The sequence below is a fragment of the Octopus sinensis genome, linkage group LG2 (assembly GCF_006345805.1).
Source record: "Octopus sinensis linkage group LG2, ASM634580v1, whole genome shotgun sequence".
NCBI classification, from domain to species: Eukaryota; Metazoa; Mollusca; class Cephalopoda; order Octopoda; family Octopodidae; genus Octopus; species Octopus sinensis.
In genome coordinates, this window is record NC_042998.1 from 70,053,710 (window position 1) to 70,070,486 (window position 16,777).

Here is a 16,777-nt window from a genome sequence, read left to right on the forward strand (position 1 = left end):
TAAATATTTTTTTTTCTCTACATTGTATACTTTATAGACATTGTATACTTTATAGTCTTTTCTTTAATTTAATTTTTTATTTCGTTTGGTGGTGTTACCTAGATTCATCGTCTTTGTCGGTGATCAATCCGAAATAAGTTTGTATTTCTTCCATTTTAATTTTAATGAGTTCGCGCCCGCCGACGGCTGCAGCGAAATTCATTTTTGGACTTTCTTCTATCGAAGACATTTTAACAAAAATGCTTCCATAGGCTCAGGAGTGGCTGTGTGGTAAGTAGCTTGCTAACCAGCCACATGGTTCCGGGTTCAGTCCCACTGCGTGGCATCTTAGGCAAGTGTCTTCTACTATAGCCCCGGGCCGACCAATGCCTTGTGAGTGGATTTGGTAGACGGAAACTGAAAGAAGCCTGTCGTATATATATATATATATATATATGTATGTGTGTGTGTTTGTGTGTCTGTGTTTGTTCCCCTAGCATTGCTTGACAACCGATGCTGGTGTGTTTACGGTCCTCGTCACTTGGCGGTTCGGCGAAAAGAGACCGATAGTGGGCTTACAAAAAGAATAAGTCCCGGGGTCGAGTTGCTCGACTAAAGGCGGTGCTCCAGCATGGCCGCAGTCAAATGACTGAAACAAGTAAAAGAGTAAAAGAGTATATAAACGTTGAAAATATTGTCAATTTCTTTAAAGAGGGACACAATTCAATTTTTAAACAATAACCAAAGCTCCTTCTCCCAAAGAGGGAAGGGTTACGGTTTACAATTATTTAACAAATGCAACACAACAACGCTTCCTTTACGAGGAACCAACAAACGGGATAACAATAGTTAAACAGAAATAATAATAACAACAAACCTTACAGTGAATCAAAAAGCAGTACTCAGTTGAAGCTATAGTCCTTTATGGATCAGAAATTAACCAACACCAGTACTCAGTAGAAGCCTATGTTCGAGAAAACAGACATTACATACAGCCAAACTTCATGTAGATACTTAATGCTAGCTAATTAGCAGATAATCTAATGTAAAAGCTGTGGTAAAGGGTATGTGCACAGCTCCATCTGGACTATTCCATTTCTGCACTTAAATTTTATTTTTTTATTTATTCCCATTCATGTGAAACCACTTATTCAAGTTCATGTCATTGATGCAATTTTATACCAATTGCTATTTTTACTTTTAATTGTTATGTTACGATTTAATTATTATATTATACTTTAGTTTGATTTTAATTATTACTTACTACATATAATTCAATTGTTATTATTATCTCTAATTTTTATTGTTAAAGTGAAAGTATCTGACATAAAATAGAGAAATGTTTTTGTTTCACTTTTAACACGTAATACTGAAATAGTGGAGAAGATATGATATTGCTATGGGCTCGCCCTAGGCAAGAAGTTGAGCATTTGTTTTGCCCATCAAACTACATGGACCCTAAGTAAGGCATGTGTAAAATTAGAATGAAATTGGTTGTGTAGTTCTCAAGTTTTAGGCAAACAGACAGACAGACACACATTCTCAGTTTTATATATAGAAAGATGATGATTTCATGTACTTCGGTTCCGAGTTAGCCTCAAACGAAAAAGATCTAAGATCTTGGATAGCAAAGGCATGGTTGGCCCAAAGAAAATTCAACCCTATCTGACAAGCTAAAGAGGAATTTCTTCCACGCAGCATTAGAATCAGTTCCTTTATATGGGGGTTAAGAGCAGTCTTCAACATACCTTGGAGAACTTTTATCCCACCAAGAAACCGCTGTATGGAGATACCTTGCCTGTTTATACCATTACAAGGGAAAGGCTCTTGCGTTTTGCAGGACATTACTGGCGAGCTAAACAAGAGCTGTCAAGTGACTTACTGTTATGGATGCCAAAGCATGGCCGTACTCTACTCGAGCAGGTAGTCCGAATGCGACGTTTATAGATCAACTCGCTAGAGATACTGGGTGCATCCTCGAAGACCTCCTTCAACTAAAGCAAGACCATGACCGATGGCGTGCGCGTATTCAAAATGCCGAGCAAATTAGACGAGATGGAGTTCACGATGACGACGTCGACAATGATTATTATTGTGTGATGATGATGATGATGATGATGATAATGAAGGGATTTATGAATATATGCATATGGATTCACAAAGCCTTGTGAGTAGTTTTTGTAGACGGTAACTGAAGGAAGAACTACATCTATCTATCTATCTATCTATCTATCTATCTATCTATCTATCTATCTATCTATCTATCTATCTATCTATCTATCTTGTTTTTGAAAGTAGTGATTTTCTGATTGCAGCCCTCCCGTGAAATCCGGCTTTAAGCGACTCCCGGCGAAGAGTGTTTTGGAAACTGGGTTCTCGAAGTGGTCATTAAGCTCTGCAGTAATTTTGGGAACTGTGCTGTAGTGATCCTTACTAACAATTTGCGTAAGAGTCCGACAGTTCCTATCTGAAAGCTTTGGTTTTCTTCCGGAGTTTTGTTTCGACGAGGAGATTTTTCCCTCTTTCTCAAAGGTTTTCATTACTTTCGAGACACCAAACATTTCGGGTGTTTCCGTTACGCTATCGCCTGCCACACGAACACCAACAATTTAACCTCTTTGAAAGTCCGATAGATCTGTCATTTTAATGAATTTTAATTACCTTTTTCTGATGATATCTGAAAAGAAACAGCATTTTAGCAAAACATATTCAGCAACACTAATGATAAATCAAAAAACATATAAATAAATAAGCTTTTGACGGTTTTATAGATATTTCAAACTTATGATGCTATGATGCTAGGTGTTTCCATTAGTTTGTCCAACCCCTGTATATTTTTTTCTTTCTTTTTTTCCTTTTTTTTTCTCTCCTCTGTCTTCCCTTCTCTGGATCTTTCCTTCTCCTATGTTTCCGACGAAGAACTCCGCTCGAAACGTTAAATCCTCTTTCTTTCCTTCTTTCCTGAGCGTCCAATAATACTATATTTGTTCTACGTCCTCGCGTTGTTGTGTTTTTTTGTGTTTTCTTGTTTGGATTAACTTTATATATATATATATATATATATATATATATATATATATACGCAAATGTCGAACGACGACAATGAGTGCCAATGTCACATTAGTAGATAAAATATTTTGTTTGTGTATTAAGGTTACCTTTGGTTTCATGTTAAGAATAATATCTTAATTTTTCAAGCTGATCACAACGAGGAATGGTGTTCATCTCCATATATGTATGTAAGTACGTATTTATGTATGTAGGTACGTATGTATATGTGTGTGTGTATTTATGCATGTATGTATGTGTATATATATCTATGTATGCGTGTGTGTGATTGATTATGTATATATATATATGTGTGTGTGTGTGTAGCTGTATATGTATATACAGATATGCCTAAACATGCTCGCACACACACACACATTAACACATACACGAATTAAAGTTATGTAAGGGTATATTAACAGCACGTGTACGAGCATTCATGCATGTGTAATATGTGCGTATATTTATGTATGTATATACATATATGTGTGAGTGTGTGCCTACCCGTGTGTATATATATATATATATATATATGTATGATACACATATATAGATAGATATACATACATGTACATACACAAACACACGCATACATACATGCATACATACATACATGTGTTATATAAGGCTATAAGCATTTGCAGTATGTATGTGCATAGATGTGTGTTTGTATTGAGTGTGTATGTGTGTGTGTGTGCTTGTGTGTTTTAAATATGTGTAATAAGTCAGTGTCTTGCGTTGTGTGTTGATCTCACCGTGGAAAGTTCAATCGTCCGTGGCGGATGAATACGTCAATTGAATATGTACACAGCATGGTGATGGTGGGGGTGTTAGTGGTAGTGGTGGTGGTGGTTTGGGCGGCGGTAGTAGTGGCTGACGCTGTAATATGGAAGAGATAGTGGTGGTGGTGGTGGTGGTGGTGGTGGTGTTGATACTGAGGTGCATAGGGGGTGTTGGTGGTATAATGTCAGAGGCAGAAGAGTGGTAGGTTCACGTAGGGGAAGGGGGCGATGGTAGTGATGATGGAGGTGCTGACAGTGGCTGAGGTATAAATGCAGTGATGATGGTGATGATGATAGTGATGGTGGCGGATAAGTGGTGACAGCGGCGGCGCGGAGACGAGGTGGTCGGTGCTGATAGTGGCGGAGGCGGCTGTAGTCTAACGGCGGTGAAGATGTTAATGGTGTGGTCTGATTGTTGTAGCTGTGGTGGTAGTAATGGTTTTCCATTGATGGTGGCTGTGTCGGTGGTGTTTGTGGTGGTGGTGGTGGTGGTGGTTTTGTTGGTTGTGGTGGTAGCTGTGGCAGTAGTTGTAGTGGTGGTTGGGGTGGTGGTGCAGTGGTGGTGGTGGTAGTGGTGGTTGTGGGCGATTATGGTGGCGGTAGTGGGGATGGTAGTTGTGGTGGTGGCGGTGGTGGTAGTGGTGGTTGTGGTGGCAGCGGTTGTGGGCGATTATGGTGGCGTTAGTGGGGATGGTAGTTGTGGTGGCGGTGGTGGCGGTGGTGGTTGGGGTGGCGGTGGAGTGGTGGTGGTTGTAGTGGTGGTTGTGGTAAAAGTGATGGCGGCAGTAGTTGTGGTGGTGGTGGTTGGAGTGGCGGTGGAGTGGTGGTGGTGGCAGTGGTGGTTGTGGTGGCGGCGGTTGTGGGCGATTATGGTGGCGGTGGTTGTGGTGGTAGTTGTGGTTGTGGTAAAAGTGATGGCGGCAGTAGTTGTAGTGATGGTGGTTGGGGTGGTGGTGGCAGTGGTGGTTGTGGTGGCGGCGGTTGTGGGCGATTATGGTGGCGGTAGTGGGGATGGTAGTTGTGGTGGTGGTGGTGGGAGCGGTGGCGGTGGTGGTTGTGGTGGTGTTGACGGCTTTGCTCGGGTGGTTGAGTTTTACTGTGTTGATGAAGGTTAGTTTCAAGTCTCTGTCGACCGATTAAACCACATTGCTGTTGTGGGGCCGAGGTGTGGGGAGAAGCTATTCTCTCTGTCTGTCTGTCTGTCTGACTGTCTGACTGTCTGTCCCCACTCTCATTCTTTCTGACTGTATGTTGTTGCTGTTGTTGTTGATGTCGGTAGTGGCAAAGAGTGGGAGAGGAGACATATTTTTCTGTCTGTCATTACTGATGTTGTTGTTATTCATACTGACTGCAGTGTTGATGATTGCGGTAAGAGTGGTATTATTATTATTATTATTATTATTATTATTATTATTATTAGTAGTAGTAGTAGTAGTAGTAGTAGTAGTAGTGGTGGTAGGTTGTAGTACTCCCCCTCATTGGGGTAGTGTAGAGGTGGTAGTGATAGTGGTTGTACAGATGTGGTAGTGATGGTTGTAGTTGTGGTAGTACTGGATGGTAAAAGTAATGGTAGTAGTGGTAGTGTCGGTACTGGTACTTGTAGTGGTGGCAATGGTAGTGGTGGTGGTGGAAGCGGTGATGGTAGTGGTAGTGGTGGTGGTGATGGAATCGGTGACGCTGGTGATGGTAGTGGTGGTGGTGGTGGTGATGGAAGCGGTGACGCTGATGATGGTAGTGGTGGTAGTGGTGGTGGTGATGGAAGCGGTGATGCTGGTGATGGTAGTGGTGGTGATGGTGATAGAAGTGGTGGCGGGGGATGTAGTGGCGCTAGTGGTTGTTGTTGGTGTTGTTGTGGTCGTCGTTGTTGTTGTTGCTGTTGTTGGTGGTGGTGGTGGTATTGATGGTGATGGTGGTGGTAGTGGTAGCAGATAGACATAGGGAAGTGGCAGAGCTGAACGTCTGCTAAATAAAGCTTATTTGTGCGATACGCGGCCTTATTTAACACATGGCAAACATTTATGTTTGTATTTTTGTCTCATTTGTTGTTATACATATTGCTCACCACCCCCTACACCACAACCACCTGACCCCTGCCTCCCTCCCACACTTTACCCCTTCCCCCCTCATCTTCATATACATCACACCTACCCACCACTCCTCTATTATCTCTTTGCACCACGTCTGGCAAGATTCGATATTTTCATCGCATTAATTGCTTCTCATCGAATCAGTGTCTGCAATAAACCGGCTGTGACTGGTTGTAGAGCTTCTGTGGCCAGTCTGTCTGTCTGTCTGTCTGTTTGGGTGTATGGCTGTGTTGTAGTATGGCTGTCTGCCGCTATGTCTGTTTGTCTGTCTGGTTGTCTGACTGGTAGTATGGTTGTGTGGTGGTTGTATGGCGCTCTGCCAGTTTGCCTAGATGTCTATCTTGTTGTCTGTCTGAATGTCCGTCTTGTTCTATGGTACTATATCAGTACGTCTGTTTATTTATCTTATCTGTCTGTATGGTTGTTAGTCTGTTTGACAGACTGGCTGTTCCCTTTCATATTTATATTTAAAACATATTTAGTCAGGCTGTAGTTATTATTGTATTAGAGTTATAATCACTGATTCACAGCAAATTAACAACGAATTATTAACAAGCGAAGCCACCGGCTTGGAGCATCTCGGCCTCCTTCAGGCTTTCGTGTAGCTCGTTATCATTTATTATCGGAAGTGACATAGAACTATTAATAGTAAACAACATAAAACACTCACTTATGTGAATCCAACAAACGAGAACATGAGTAATTGTGTAACACACCATAGAATATGTTAACTAGGTTGTGTTCATCTTTGTAATATTTCTCTTTGTTTTTTTTTTTGCTTTTGTTTTGTCTTCTACTTGCTTCAGTCATTAGAACGCGGCTATGCTGGGGCACCGCCATGGAGAAAATTTTTTAGTCGAACGAATCGACACTAGTACTTACTTTTAAGCCTGATTCTTATTCTGTCGGTTTCTTTTATGCCGAACCGATAGGTTGCGGGTACGTAAAAAACATCACCGGTAGTCAAGCCGCAGTGGGAACAAACATTGACAGAAACACGCATGCAAACATCACACACACACACCCGCACACGCATATATATATATATATATATATATTATTATTATATATACATATATATATATATATATGTATATGTATATATATATATTATATATATATATTATACATATATATATATATATATTGTATATGTATATATATATTATATATATATATACATCTATGTTATATATATATAATAATATATATACATATATGTATTATATTATAATATATATAACATATATATGTATATATATATAATATATATCTCTATATGTATATATATATATATATATATATCATATATATGTATATATATTATGTGTGTATATATGTATAGTATATATATATATATATTATATATATATATGTATATGTATATATTATATGTTATATAGATATGTATATATATATATATTGTATATATATAGTATATATATATATATATATGTATATGTGTATACTAGATATATATATAATATATATGTATATGGTATATAGTATATTATATATATAATATATAGATATGTATCTGTATGTTATGTAATAGAATATGTATTATATATATAATGTATTGGGTATATATATATATATATATTATATATATATATTATATATGTATATGTATATGTATGATATGTATATATATATATATATGTATAGTGTAATATAATATTATATATAATGTATATGTAGTATGTATATTATATATGTATAGTTATTCTATGTATTATATATATATCTATATTAATATATATATTATATATCTGTGTATATATTATATGTATACTATAGGTATATATATAATGTATATGTATATGTATATTATAGTAATATGATATTAAGCATATGTATAGTATATAGATATATGTATTGTATATTATATATGTATATATATATATATATGTATATGTATAATGTATATATATATATATATAATATATATATATATATATAACTTGCATATAAGAGACCAAAGTGTACGTCCGCCCTATATTGTATATTTAAAAAAATACAAAAATGGGACAAGAAAGCAAGACATCCAGACAGACAATACAAGGAAAACAAGGACGGATGATTCGGAATTTTCTATCCTCAGTCGAGTTCCAGATTATCTTTGGAATTTCGGCTGGTTATACTCGAGATTGCTCCAATCTGGCCAACCTCAAAGAAAAAGTAAGCTAAGAGCATTACATTCCTTGGAAGAAAGCAGCGAATGTATACGAAAAATGTATGTATATATATATATATATATACAATGAGCTTCTTTCAGTTTCCGTCTATGAAATCCACCCGCAAGTCTTTGGTGGATCCGAGGTTATAGTAGAAGACACTTGCTCAGGGTGTCACGCTCTGCAACTGAACCAGAAACCATGTGGTTGGGAAACTAACTTCTTGCCACACAGCCACGCCTACACCTATATGTCTAATATACTTTTGTTTCTTCTTTTTTTTTTAGATGTTTACTTGTTTCACTCATTGGACTGTGACCATGTTGGACTACCAGCCCGAAAGATTCAGTCAATCAAATCCATCCGAGTACTTAGTCTATTGTTCTCTTTAGGCAGAACCTCTAAATTACAGGAAGCGCAATCAAAACAACACCGGTTGTCAAGCAGCTGGAGACAAATACGGGGATCTGCGCACGCGCGCACACGCACACACATGCGTGCGGGTAAGCAAATATATGTGTGTGTATAAATAACGGACTTCTACATAGTTTTCGCTGACCAAGTTTACTTACAAGGTATTGGTCGACTTGGAGCTATGGTGGAAGACACCCAATGAGTCGCAAGGTGGGGCTGAACCTGAAACCACATGGTAGCGAAGCAAAGTTCTTAACTATACAGCTATGACTGCACCGTTGTTTAATATATGTAAATGGATTTTCATTGACATAACAATAAATACGTGATTACCTTACAACTATGTATGCCTAATTAAAAAGGTTCTTTTCTCAGTCTTGAGGTTTTGGGTTCAATCTCCCAGAGTAGCAACTTAAGTAACTACCACGTGACCTATACTGGGTAATTGAAAATTGTATGGTATGAAGATTTTAATCTGTAAGCATCAAAAGTACTTTTAAACGTACATGGCAGCAATCACCTTTTACTGTCACCTGATGATCACACTGCCATATTATCATCAAATTACTTTTAAAACAAACTTGTAATTTTCTTATGTTTTGACATATTTTGTTTCGCACAGAGTATTGTTCAAGGGTTTGCAACAATACACTGTGCGAAACCAAACATATGGCACCCTAGTCATAACATCAACTTGTTGCCTCTTGAGGTCCCTTGGTGAGAATTGGAGTCAACTTGCACAAATACAAAGCAAAAGCCAAACATATAATAACGACAACAACGATGACGATGATGATGAGGATGATGTACAGGTTTTGTTTTGGTATAAAAGATGGGCTACAACAAATATTCTACTCTGTCCTGATGCAGTATCAGGCAATGGCTCTCATTGCTTTTGATCTTAACTGATTGGAAGTGTTGTCATATACATGTTTTGTCTTGGTATAAAAGATGAACTACAGCAAATATTCTGCTCAATATCGCAGATCTGCTTGTCACTTGTTTGACCATAACCAGTTGGCTGACGATATGGGTATCTCTGATAAGGAACAGAAGTAGTGGGGGAGCGTCATAGCTATGTGCTGAGAGGAATTCTTTGGGGTTTGAATAATTCACCTTTGGAAACACGAGTGATTCATTCATCATCCTTAAACAACCCTTTTCTTGAAGCATTGCAATCTGTAAATTATGTAAAAGTTTGAAAATAATATTTCAGCAATGTAGGTGAGAAGTTAGACACTGTATATAAGCTTATTGCATTACATAGCATAGGTTGGTTAAAGATTCTATAATAACTTCGAGAAAGCTTTCTTTTTTCAAATATAAGAAATATTAAACAAATAAAATTATCAGTTAAAATTATCACTGCCAGAAACGTTAGCTCGCTGGGAGAAATGCTTAGCAGTATTTCGTCTGTCTTTACGTTCTGAGTTCAAATTCCGTTGAGGTCGATTTTACCTTTCATCCTTTCGGGATCGATGAATTAAGTACCAGTTCCATACTGGGGTCCATCTGATCGACTGGCCATCTTCCCCAAAATTTCGGGCTTTGTGCCTAGAGTAGAAAAGAATATGTGTGTGTGTGTGTATGCATGCATGTATGTGTATGTATATATTTACTGTATGTATGTGTTTGTCTGTAGGTAGGTATAGTATGTATATTATTTGTGTTTGTGAAGATGCATTTTGTCCTTGAGCGAGACACTTTCTTTCACGTTGCTCCTGTCCACTCAGATGGCATAAATGAGTCATACATGTATTTATTTCAAAGGGCCAGCCTTGTCACATTCTGTGTCAGGCCGAATCTCCCCGAGAAGAAAGTTAAGGGTACGCGTGTCTGTGGAATGCTCACCCACTTGCATGTTAATTTCAAGAGTAAGCTGTTCCGTTGATCGGATCGACTGAAACCCCTCATCTACGTAACTGACAGAGTTGCAGGGTTTTAGGGTTAGGGTTATGGCTTTAGGGTCAAGGTTTTATGGTTATGGTTAAGGTTTTAGGGTTTTATGGTTAGGGTTAGGGTTAGGGTTTTAGGGTTAGTGTTGGGGAAAAAGTCAAAATTGAAGAAGTGGGGGGGTAAGGGGTGGCGTGGAATTTCACAATGCCGACTTTTGGCAATTTTCCGGAACATCCGTATCCGAGAACGGGGATTTTTGGCGAAAAAAAAAATTACAAAAATAAACAAATTTGGGAGAAAATGGGAGCGAGGGGCGGCAGAAGTCTTTCCTTGACGTTTATCGCAGCTGAGTTAAGTTAAGCTAAGTTAATTTTGGCTCAAAGGTGAGATGAATATGATTACATAGTTAAACCCGAATTTCGTTCAGTCAGTCGAATTTACACCAAGACGAACACGCGAATCTCAATGCTCGGATATTTGATAAAGACTGCAGGACACTCGGAAACGTTTATACGTCGGAAAAACATCGTTGTGCAGTTTTAGATGTGCGCAAAAATATAAAAGCTATAAGCTTTGTAAAGTTCAACAGAAACTGTAAATGTCATGTTTTCATCACGTTTGAAAGAACAACTTGCTATTTCGCCTTCTCACCCTCTCACCTAACCCTCTTTCCCTCAACATCCTCTTCTCTCTCTCTATCTATCTATTTATGTGTGTGTGCGTGCGTGTGCGTGCGTGCGTGTGTGTGTGTGTGTGTGTGTGCGTGTATGTGTGCGTGCGTGTATGTGTGCGTGTGTGTGTGTGTGTTGTGTGTGTGTGTGTTGTTATATTTTGTACATGTTTCAGCCATCAGACCGCGGCCATACTGGGACACGACATTGTCATGAGGAATTCTGGTCGAATGAATCGTCCCCAGTACATCTTTAAAGTCTGGTACTTATTCTATCGGTCGCTCATGCCGAATCGCTAAGTTATGGGTGCGTAAATACACCAACACCGGTTGTCAAGCGGTGGTAGAGAACAAAGACAGACATAAAGACACACGCATACACATACACACACACAGACACACACACACACAAACACACACACACGCACGCACACACAAACACACACACACATATATATATATATACACACATATATATAGCATATATATATATATATATATATATATATATATATATATATATTTGGCGGGCTTCTTTCAATTTCCGTCTAACAAAATTCACTCAGAAGTCTTTAGTCGGCCCGAGGCTATAGTAGAAGACACGCTGTGCGACTGAACCCGGTAGTAACTTCTTACTACACGAATATATTCATATGTATATATATATGTGTGTGCACGCACACGCACGCAATCGCAGCATACATCAATACTTGCATAGTACCTGTCGAAAATGATGTGATTCATTACTGTCACTTTTGAGAAATTTAAACCAGTCTGCTTCAGGCTTTGCTGCATCTTTTTCTTATGTTTCATATTTTCTTCTTTCAGTTAATCTTTTGATTTCTCTGTCTTTACTTTTGCTTTTCCTTAGGCTTCTTGTTTTATACTAATTCTTCTGTCCAATTTTCGTAGAGTGATTTTGAAGTCGAACAGTTTCTATATGTCTGAGAACTTCGTCTGCTTGATTTGTAAGTCCTTGTTGCATATAAAGTAGTCTCCTCATTCCCTTCCTTTTACGCACTCACAGTATTCTCAGGGAGTTGCTTGACAGAATCGTTCCAGTCGTATTCCTTTACTTTTTAAGTTCCACCAAAGTTAACTTTGCATTTCACCTCTCTGATGTCGATGAAATAGAACAGAAGTCAAGAGCTGGAGTCGATGGTAACGATTAACCCTCTCTTCTCGGAATAGTCCCTGATATTTTATCACGTTACCTTTCTAATTCGTCTTCTCTGTCATTGAACTTTATCTAACGTCTTTCCACGTGGCCTCTTTTAGTGCATTACATACACCATCTCTTTTTCTTTTATTCCATTTTCTTCCAACCATATTTATAACTTACTGTCTGCTCGTCAGATTGTTATGGAGCTACTATTTCCTTCTATCGTCGTCCTCTCTCTCTCTCTTTCTCTCCTACTCTGTCAATCTTTCACTCATGCATTTTTCTGTCTGCTTTATTCTTTCTTCATAATAAGTTTCCTTTCTCTTCAACCTCTCACCACAAACTATGCTTTCTACAGATAACAGAATTAGAGTATCGATAAATATGGTAGACTTTATATGTGTGTAAATACATATGTAATCCTTTAGTAATAATATATTGTAAATCCACGTTTTAAGCTGAAGTGCTAACCTTATAGCAATCATTCATCAGTTGCCAAATTCGAGCCGTTTCTAAAAAATTAATGAGATTCATACACGTGCATTCGTATGTATGTATGTATGTATGTATGTATGTATGTATGTATGTATGTATGTGTGTGTGTGTGTGTGTGTATGCATGTATGTAGGCGCAGGAGTGACTGTGGAAGGCGCAGGAGTGGCTGTGTGGTAAGTAGCTTGATTCCGGGTTCAGTCCCACTGCGTGGCACCTTGGGCAAGTGTCTTCTGCTATAGACTCGGGCCAACCAAAGCCTTGTGAGTGGATTTGGTAGACGGAAACTGAAAGAAGCCCTTCGTATATGTGTATATATATGTATGTGTGTGTGTGTGTGTGTTTGTGTGTCTGTGTTTGTCCCCCCAACATCGCTTGACAACCGATGGTGGTGTGTTTACGTCGCCGTAACTTAGCGGTTCGGCAAACAGACCGATAGAATAAATACAAGGCTTCCAAAACATAAGTCCTGGGGTCGATTTGTTCGACTAAAGGCGGTGTTCCAGCATGGCCGCAGTCAAAATGACTGAAACAAGTAAAATAGTAAAAGAGTATGTAGGTATGTCATTATTCAGTCTCATTTCAAGATTTCCTGTATATAGAGAAAGAGCCGGTTTCTAAACTAAATCCAATGTTACTTCATAAGAATTTCAACACCAACAACACAGTGTTCTTGTTTGTATATATGCATGTATGCATGTATGTATGCATGCATGTATGTATGTATGTATGTATGTATGTATGTATGTATGTATGTATGTATGTATGTATTATGTATGTATACGCGCAGATTTGTATGTTTTGTTTTATGTATGTCTTCTCATTCATATACTTGCCTATCTAGACATGCTCGTATATACTTAAAGGATAAACTTCTGGAAAATTTTACAGATTTTTACAATTCCAGTGATGGTTTGGATCTGTAGTTTTCTAATCAACTTTCTCCTTTCTGCTTTTGGGAAGCCTAATTTCTCAAGATTGGTATTTAGGCTGTGTGTTACATATCCCAATGCCCCAATAACTACAGGTATAAACTTGAACTTGCAATTTGGATTGACGAACTGCAAATTTCTTAATAGATCAGCGTAAGTATTCTCTTTCTCAGTGATTTTCAGCTTTGTGTTAACATCTGCTGGGCAGATGATTTCCACAACTGTACACAATTTCTCTTCTCTATCCCAAATCATGATGTCAGGTCTGTTGTGTGTACATTTTATCGAGATTTTCATTGGGACATTCCACCAGTACTCTTTTTATTATCGGTGGCTATGTATGTATGTATGTATGTATGTATGCATGCATGTGGATAGCTGGCCTATTACGGATTTTTAAGAAATTGATCAAATTTGTCATCTGATGATTGCTTGGCATATGCTTAATATGAAACATGAGGTTACGATGTATTAACATTTTATAAGGTCGTGAGTTCGATTCCTGGTGACGTGTTGTGATCTTGAGCAGGACACTTTATTTTACTTGCTCCAATCTACTCAGTTGGCAAAACTGAGTTGTATCTGTAGTCCAGTGGGCCAGCCTTGCTACATTTTATATATATGTATGTGTATATATATATATATATATATATATACATATACATAGATACATATATATTTATACACATATATATATATATATACATATGTGTATATATATATATGTGTGTTGTGTGTGTATATATATATATATATACATATACATAGATATATATATATTTATACACATAGATATATATATATTTATATATACATACATTTATATATATATATATATATATATATATATATATTGTGTGTGTGTGTGTGTGCATATATATATATATACATTTTTAAAATAAATTATGTGAAGTGAAAGAATAATTCAAGAGCCAACAGTTTCCAGCGTTGCTGCTTATCAACGCACGTAACTCTCGACCATCGATCACTCTGCAACTTCCGCCGATTAATAATGCTTTCATATTTTGCCTCAAGAGCAGCAATTTTAGGAGAAAGGATGAGTCGATTACATCCACCTCAGTGTTCAGTTGGTACTTATTTTATCGGCTCCGAAAGGATATTAACAAAAGCATATGCTAATACATACGTACAAGGAGAGAAAGATAGATAGATAAATAGGTAGATAGATAGAGAGAAAGAGACTGGGAGGGAGACAAAGTGTGAGAAAGAGTAATCTTGATGACATATAACCTAAGATACGTTATATAACTGTCATCCAAAAGTAATGCTTAGTTATGACTTATTTGACAAATAGCATCTAGTTAATAAGTAATAAATGTGAATTCAACCTCTATTTCCCTTCAAAGCATAAAGAAGAGTTATTGACAACCAAACCTCTTCCGGTCGTGGGTGGTTTATTTGTCAAGAATTGTAAATGGATATTTGTAGAGACACAATCAGATCCTGTTAGCTATGACCCTTCCTCGATGTTTTGTATAAAGATTACGTACAAGGTAATTATATATACTGTAAGGTGGAGGTGCAATGGCCCAGTGGTTAGGGCAGCGGACTCGCGGTCATAGGATCGCGGTTTCGATTCCCAGACCGGGCGTTGTGAGTGTTTATTGAGCGAAAACACCTAAAAGCTCCACGAGGCTCCGGCAGGGGATGGTGGTGATCCCTGCTGTACTCTTTCACCACAACTTTCTCTCACTCTTACTTCCTGTTTCTGTTGTACCTGTATTTCAAGGGACCGGCCTTGTCACTCTCTGTGTCACGCTGAATATCCCCGAGAACTACTTTAAGGGTGCACGTGTCTGTGGAGTGCTCAGCCACTTACACGTTAATTTCACGAGCAGGCTGTTCCGTTGGTTCGGATCAACCGGAACCCTCATCGTCGTAACCGACGGAGTGTTTCCATATACTGTAAGGTCTCAGAGTGTATTTGTTGTTGGTGGTGGTGTTTAAAACCTCAGCTTAACACTTGACATCCAACAAACCTTTGTTCAATAGCATTTTGCTTGTGACCATCCCGTCTTTTTAAGGGCCCTGCGATCTTGTTAAATTTCTGCCAACCACTTGAAGTTTTTCAAATTTTCAGCAGTTTATTTTCAAAATATGCAGTTTTAGTGCTGATAACGAAAATTATATTAATTTTAGTTTTCTTGCTTGATAAGTCAAACGTATTAATTTTTTTTCCTAGAAATTAATAATGAAGATGTTCAATGTAGAAAATTTCAAAAAAAAAAAAGTAATAATAATAATAATAATAATAACAACAACAACAAGATCCGGGTACTGTCTGGTTTCATGCGTCATTTTTTTTTTACTTAAGCTGCGTGCGTGAGATTTTAAGATTCAGCCGTTATTTCTAGCAGGATGAGTGGCCGCCACGTAGAAGCTTCTTCGTTAGCTGAGCTTTGGTGTTTCTGTCCTTGTGACGTTGCTTGTGTGAACGGGTTTTGCGTGTGTACTTGTAATCTTATCTTTGTTATTGTTGTTGTTGCTGTTTTGTGTGTGTGTGTGTGTGTGTGTGTGTGTGTGGTGTGTGTGTGTGTGTGTGCGGGCCTGCGTACGATCCACTATAGAAGAAATTGAGAAGGGTTTCAAATTCGGCTGCATTATTTTTTTCCCCACTTTATAACTGGATGCTAATGTCATTTAGATAACATCGATAGTATATATTTATCACAGTTTATAAATGATGTAGCGTTCTGGGCGTCGTTAGGAAACACACACACACACACACACTCACATACTGATAAGTTATATCTAAATATGTGTAAGTGGTTGTATATATCTATCTTCATGTATGCCTATACTGCATACAAACATTTACATTTATGTATGTAGGTATGTATATATGCATATATATATATGTGTGTGTGTGTGTGCTTGCGTGTGTGCGTGGGCATATTTATGTATATGTGTGTATATACATGTATATATATGTATATATATATATGTGTGTGTGTGTGTATATATATATGTGTGTGTGTATATATATATATATGTGTGTGTGTGTGTGTATGTGTATATGTGTATATATAAGTGTGTGTGTGTTTATGTATATATGTATATGTGCAGATATATATATATATATATATATATGTATATATATAGATAGATTTCTATCTA

General features: G+C 37.7%; 1 long non-coding RNA gene across 1 annotated transcript in view; it reads right to left on the reverse strand.

Annotated features, from left to right (window-relative positions):
* The window catches only part of LOC118762285, a 25,432-nt gene extending 11,216 nt beyond the window's left edge, over positions 1-14,216 (reverse strand). Inside the window, exons 1-2 of the long non-coding RNA XR_004998038.1 lie at positions 14,184-14,216; positions 11,655-11,657 (exon numbers count right to left, since the gene is read on the reverse strand). This is a non-coding gene — a long non-coding RNA (uncharacterized LOC118762285). The remainder of the gene's footprint in view (positions 1-11,654; positions 11,658-14,183) is intronic.
* Between the last annotated feature and the right edge of the window lie 2,561 nt (positions 14,217-16,777).